Here is a 6598-nt window from a genome sequence, read left to right on the forward strand (position 1 = left end):
GCGGTGGATGGCAGGCCCACTTCCGCTTCCGGTGCCTACATCCTGCAAACGTTGACGCAACAATGGAGTCCTTACCGAAAGGGAACATACAAACACAAACACAAACACTTAAAAGATGATTAAAGAGTTTGCTAACAATTATATTTGCGGGGAATGTTTGTTTCTTTGATTTATGTCCTCCAACATGATTCTATACATAAATCAATGTTTATTTGTTTTTTTTTTCCCCAGTAATATCGTAGAAAACATCAATATACAGATTACAATGTACATGAACAAGAAAAAACGGAAGAAATGTGTGCTTTGATTGCATTAACAAATCATTTTGTATTTCCAAATGATAAAAAAAAAGAAGAATACCTGAGAAATTATGTAGAAGGACTGTTACTCTAAGCAGATGCTTGGACTTATGACAGCCCAAGAAAAAAAAAATATGTCAAATAAACTGCATTAGATTGTATGTTTTACTGCATAGATGCTAATAAAGATACGGTAAATGATAATTATGATGATAATTATAATATTACTTAAAAGAATCTTGATTTATGTATGAAATTGTGTTGGAAGAAAAATAAACAAACAAATAACAAAGTGGTGTTAAAAATGTGATAACGAAGATGATAATGATGGTGACGATAATGAAGGTGATGGTGATAAAATGAATTGGTTGACACAAAAATGTAGTTCATAATCTGCTGTGCTGTAGTTTGAAATCTTATTCACAGATTTTAAAACAAATCTAATCAAAAGAAACTGATACTCCTAGATTGTCGTCTGACAGTAGCATAGTTTTTAATCTGGCCTCGAAAGAATGCAACCTTTACATGACTTAATATAATCTGAAAGTGTGGCCCAAAGGTCTGGTTCATTATGTCTTATGGATTTTTTTTTCTTCAAATAGATTCAAATGAAAGAGGTAAATTGGACAGATAGATACACTCATTAACTAGGTAAACGAGGTGTATTTTTTTTTTCATTAGATCGAAATGAAGAAGTAAATTGGATAGTATAGATACACTCATTAACTAGGTAAAAGAGGTGTGAATTTAGAAAAAAAAAGGTGATTCAATTAACGAGTATAGTACATTTGCTATTATAAGTTAAAGAGTGTGTGAGAAGGAAGTCCTTTAATAACTGCTATCCCTAAGATTCCTTAATATTCAATTATCTTTGAACCTTGAAAGCAATGAGCACAGAGAAAATCCCTCCATAATTATGAATCGACGGTCGAGTTTTATCGTATATTGTAGAACACACTGAGACACCGTCCTTCTTAGTGTAACTTTGACATTATAGCTTTATGGTTCAATTAGGGTAATTTGGTTTCATTGCAAAGACAAGGAACGATGACGTTATGACAGTTAAAAGAAAGAAAGAAAAAACCCTAACTCAATGAAAATGTAAAGCGCCTTGAGCATTTAATCAAAGTGGAGAACGGCGCTATAGAAATTGTATGTATTATTATTATTATTATTAAAATGACTAGCTAAGATATATCAATATTATGTTTAGGATATAGTTAAGTTGATGATTTTCAAAGCACTGTGGTGATATTGTGGGATAAGCTACCTTATAATATTTGTTACAGTTCATTTTCCGAATATTTTACAACGATGAGAACTTAAACTGTGTCAGAAAAAAATAATAAAACCGGGTGTTTCACGATTCAGAAAGCATTGCCGTCAAAGCCACCCAGCCTCTGAAATCAGCCTCCAATAACGAAAAATTACCACACAGAGCAAAATCATTACATTCTAAACATGCAGTAACCGCAGTAACCTGTGACACTGCATTGTGCTAGATGTTGTCCTTTGTGCTTCCTATGTGCAGATCATCCTTGGTTGTTCAGGCATTTGTGATTTGTCATGGCTATGCCAAAGTTCAAATCGAGTATTTTTTTTTTTTTATCACAGAAAACTTTCGATTTCAGGACAAGTTCGAGCAGCGCATGCGCTAGAACAATGAAATCGTTGCATCCTTGAATTAGAGAAGTGTACACCAGTGTATGGTTGCAGACGTGGGTCACATGTAAATGAGTGTTAGACGTCAAATGTAAAGAGCTCGAGGCAGCACCCACACGCTGGCGGAATTTCATGCTACCGCGGTTTGAAAGGAAACCCCAGAGCATATATGTAGAAGTGGACCTTGATTAGAAAGAAAATGAAACTACACTATACCAACAATAATAATGTTTATTGTAAAATAAAACAAGCATAAACACACACACACACACAGACACACACACACACAAACACACAAATTTGCTGAAATCGGACCAATAAATATTACATAATATTTCTGACTTGGATATCTATAACATTACACAGATTTGGAAACGGTATACTTTCATTACCTTACAATTTTTTTCACTTGATTATAGGGCCTACTTTCATAATCATGAATTGGTATTACGATATACACATATTGATTTTTTTTTTCCATGGGACATCTAATCAAATAACAACTACTAAAACTTTCATTTTCGAGAATGTGGCACGCAACTGCTCATTGTTTAATCCCGAAGTTACTTTTGGGAGGGGGGGGGGGGGGAGGGGGATACTGTATACGTACAAGAAGCAGTCAGAACTTGGATGAAAGTAGAAGCTGTTCGCTCTTGTATTATAGTCGGTAATTTGTTTATGCACAAATAAGGAGTGACCTCTTGACGTGATGGGGTCAAAGGGGGTGATGTCCATAAATGACTTTTGATTCTCTTTAACACACAGGTCCTCCATTTTACATGCTTTCCGAGGAACAGAGTGTTTTTGCCTGTTAAACAGCAAGTATTTCTTAGCTCGGCTCATCGGACTCAGACGCCAGCAATTTGATTGGAAACCAGGCACGTCCGTTACCACTGGACCACTATACGGCCGCATAAAACGACTCCTCATTAGCACGCCATGTTCGAAATGAAGCGTTCACGTTATTTCTATGGGCCTGGGGAGAGGAACATAACATTCTAAAAGTCTCATGTTTCAGGACATGTATTACTTGCGACATGTAAACATGGCAACGGACAGGAAATTAATTGTTATTATGAGGTTCTGCTTGGGATTTCCCGATGAATAGAAAGTAGGCACATCCAATACCTACACAAACAAAGTATGTTGGTGCATATTTGTTTACGGCTCATTATAGATGTGAGTTACTTTCATAAAAGAACACACAATATCTTCCACTGATGTTTGTCTTGTAAGTTAGACTCAATTCTCACTTTAGACCCCCTTTTCTTGCTTTGTATTGCAACTGTCATCAAAATAACCTATTACAATTATAAAAGGCATTATAATCGTCTTTGTACCACATCGTGCTCTCTTCATTTTTAGAAAGGGCGAAAGCGTGTAAGGTGTAAGGAATCAGTGATAACCATGGCACAGTACATATCGGCTATTTCTTAAATAGTTATAAGCCACACACGTTCGATTGCATATATCCGGCATTATAATAATGTAAAAGTATGGATCAGTACGGATATAAGCATTGCATTGCAATCTTAATTTAAACCGAGTCTCTCCCTTGGTAGCCCACGTGTGGAATAGAATTTCAGACGCATTAAAGGGGCATTCCAGACGATTTTCATAATTTCACATCATGTAGTACATAAATCAACAGTTCCAGTTATAGAGTTGATGAATTTATTGTAATCCTTGAGCAGAGAAATCATACTTTGAAAAACCTAAAACAAATTACACTGAACAATGACGATGACATAGGAGGCTCACATATTTAAGGAATGTGGCAGTGTAATTCCATTACAATACCGCTTGCTTAACAAGTTTACCTGCGTACAATCTTTGCATGCCTTCTTCTTTTGTTCTGCTTCCTTGAGCCCCAACTCAAACATTCTTATGGTGAGGCTGCCACGTCATCATCCTTGTTCATTGCAATATTTCTCTTAATTTTTAAAAACATTCTTATTCCTCATCCCAGTCACTATTAATTCTGAAACGTTTTACCCAGTGTAAAAGAACTATTTTCCTGGAAGACACGGTCATAGAAGAAGTTTCCTCCATCAAATTCTTAGGTTTGATCCTGGACAATAAACTTACCTGGGGTTCGCATATTGATTCTGTATGTCGTGTTATTTCAAGGAATATAGGTGTTATAAACAAAGTTAAATTTTATCTTCCCCAAAATGTACTTTTTATGCTATATTCTACTTTGATACTACCTTACTTAAATTATGGGATACTCGCATGGGGAAACATTTTTCTACTTTAATAACCAGAAAGAATAGTTTTATTACAGAAAAAAGCTCTTCGTATCATTTGTCACGAATCGTGGAGAAGTCATACTAATAATCTATTCCACGAAAATAATATTTTGAAAATTCATGATCTTTATCGTTTGTAATTAGGACAATTCATGTATAAACTCACCAACCATTCTCTCCCCCTTGTGTTTGATTCCATGTTTTTAAAGAATGAAACTGTTCATGCATATCCAACCCGTCAATCCCGTGAATATCATTTGCCTTTGACTAGGACGGTTTTTGCAAATTCTTTATTCTCCTTTTCTGGACCAAAATTCTGGAATTCTCTGGATAATAATATAAAAGAAGCTTTAAGTTTTTATACATTTTCTTTAAAGTTAAAGAATCATCTAAAAACTTCGTACGCAGCATAATTCATTTTTCTTTTTTTACTGTTGATTTTCTAAGTTGTTGTTGTTTCGTAATTCTCACTACTCTTTCTTCATCAGCGAGCCCGTGCTTCTGTGTCTCCAGTGCACTGGTTATGACCCACCATTTTCCTCTCCTCTCCCCTCCTCCCCCCCCCCCCCTTGTCCACCTCGGACTTACTACCTTCTTCACTACTATATCTTTCTATCCTCTCATCAGCCTTTCCTTACAAGAGAGCCGCCATGTGTTTGTTAATGTGCGTCCGTATGTGTGCATGCATGTGTGTATTACTCTGTCTGTCTTTTTTTTTGTTGTTTGCTACCGCTTAGGGAAATTTGTTGTTGTTGTTGTTGTTTTGCAATTTTTTTTTCTCTATGAGGGGACTGCATTCTACAAGCTCTGCTTTTTAGCAGTCCCCTCCATTTCCAGCAATATCGTTTATGCACTTACCACAGTGACGTAACAGTTATTTGTATCTCTGTTGATAATTTACCTATATTTTTCTTACAATGTCATTCTGTTCATCGTATTGTGGTACTGATTTCCTGACGTCTGTGTATATGAGCGTTTATTTGTATTTCTTATTTGTTTGCTGGAAGTGAAATAAATCAACTTGAACTTGAATCTAGAGTAAGTTGTTCCAATGTAAAAGTCTGAAAATCATCCGGAGGTCTCCTTTAACGCGTTAGCAATGTACCATCCGAATACACTAATGATTTCTGTCCTTGTTTGTAATCATAATGTGCATGACTGTTGTAATAAAGATGATCAAATATGTTTGATATGATTCCATTTTTCTTTTTTGGTAGTAGACGGCATACAAGACGCCTAAGCAAAGGGTGAATCGAGTGTCTTCGTAAAGTTTCAAAACCACACAGGAGCACTAATAACATGACAACATGTGCATTACGGAATAACCATTCTTCAAATTCATGATTTTTTTTTCGTCGAGATGTTTTCATTGCAACTGATTGACAAATTGCCCTACATCGACTTAATAAGCACTGAATTGATCAGTGTTTTAGTAGTAGCCGTGATGAAAGAAAAAAATCATAGGCTTACATACTCGAGCAGGATTCGAACCTACGACCTCCTAATCACCGGACAGGCGTCATCTCCACTAGACCACCGAGCTTTCGCCCTGTCCGGTGATCAGGAGGTCGTAGGTTCGAATCCTGTTCGAGTATGTACGCCCATGATTTTTTTTTTTTTTTTTTATCACGGCTACTACTAAAACACTGATCAATTCAGTGCTTATTACGTCGATGTAGGGCAACTTGTCAATCAGTTGCAATAACCTTCCTTGTTAGGGACTGTAAAAGCCCATACATACTAAGATAATTTGACTCTTTTCCTGGCTCAATACTCTGTACAAGGAGGCTTTCCAGAGCTGGGTTAACGGCTTGCATGAAAAAAGAAGCTATCCACAAAGATGTCTCTTGGCATGCTTGGGCTCTGCCTGATCCAACATAAACAGCCAGATGCCAGAAAGTTGTAACACTGCAGAAGAAAGGCTGCAATCAGGGGCAGCGATTCGGAAGGTGTCGTCAAGATAATGTAAGGGTATCGCCGACATTCCGATGATTGTTGATGGTTTTACTCTAACTCGAGAGAATCCAAATCCGCATGATGCCACTCATCCATCTTTAAGGATTTTGCGATTTTTAAGGATATCTTTAAGTATTTTGAGATGTCCGCCAAATATGAAATTCCCACTTATTTCCTGAAACAAGGTGAAAAATTCGGGAAAAAAAAAAAAAAAACCCACCAGAATTGTTATATACTCTTATTTCGAGGACTCTGCTGAATCCATATCGGGAAGTCAGAGGCAACGTTTGAACCAGTCCTTTGGGGAGCACGTCACGAGACCGACATCCACGTGTCATACAGCCCACGAGTTATAGAGCTCACGAGTCATACAGCCCACGAGTCATACAGCCCACAAGTCATACAGCCCACTAGTTATACGGCCCACAA

Source organism: Diadema antillarum, unplaced genomic scaffold (genome assembly GCF_040938485.1).
Source record: "Diadema antillarum isolate AM-2024a unplaced genomic scaffold, OU_Dant_1.0 seq00000353_RagTag, whole genome shotgun sequence".
Lineage (NCBI taxonomy): Eukaryota > Metazoa > Echinodermata > Echinoidea > Diadematoida > Diadematidae > Diadema > Diadema antillarum.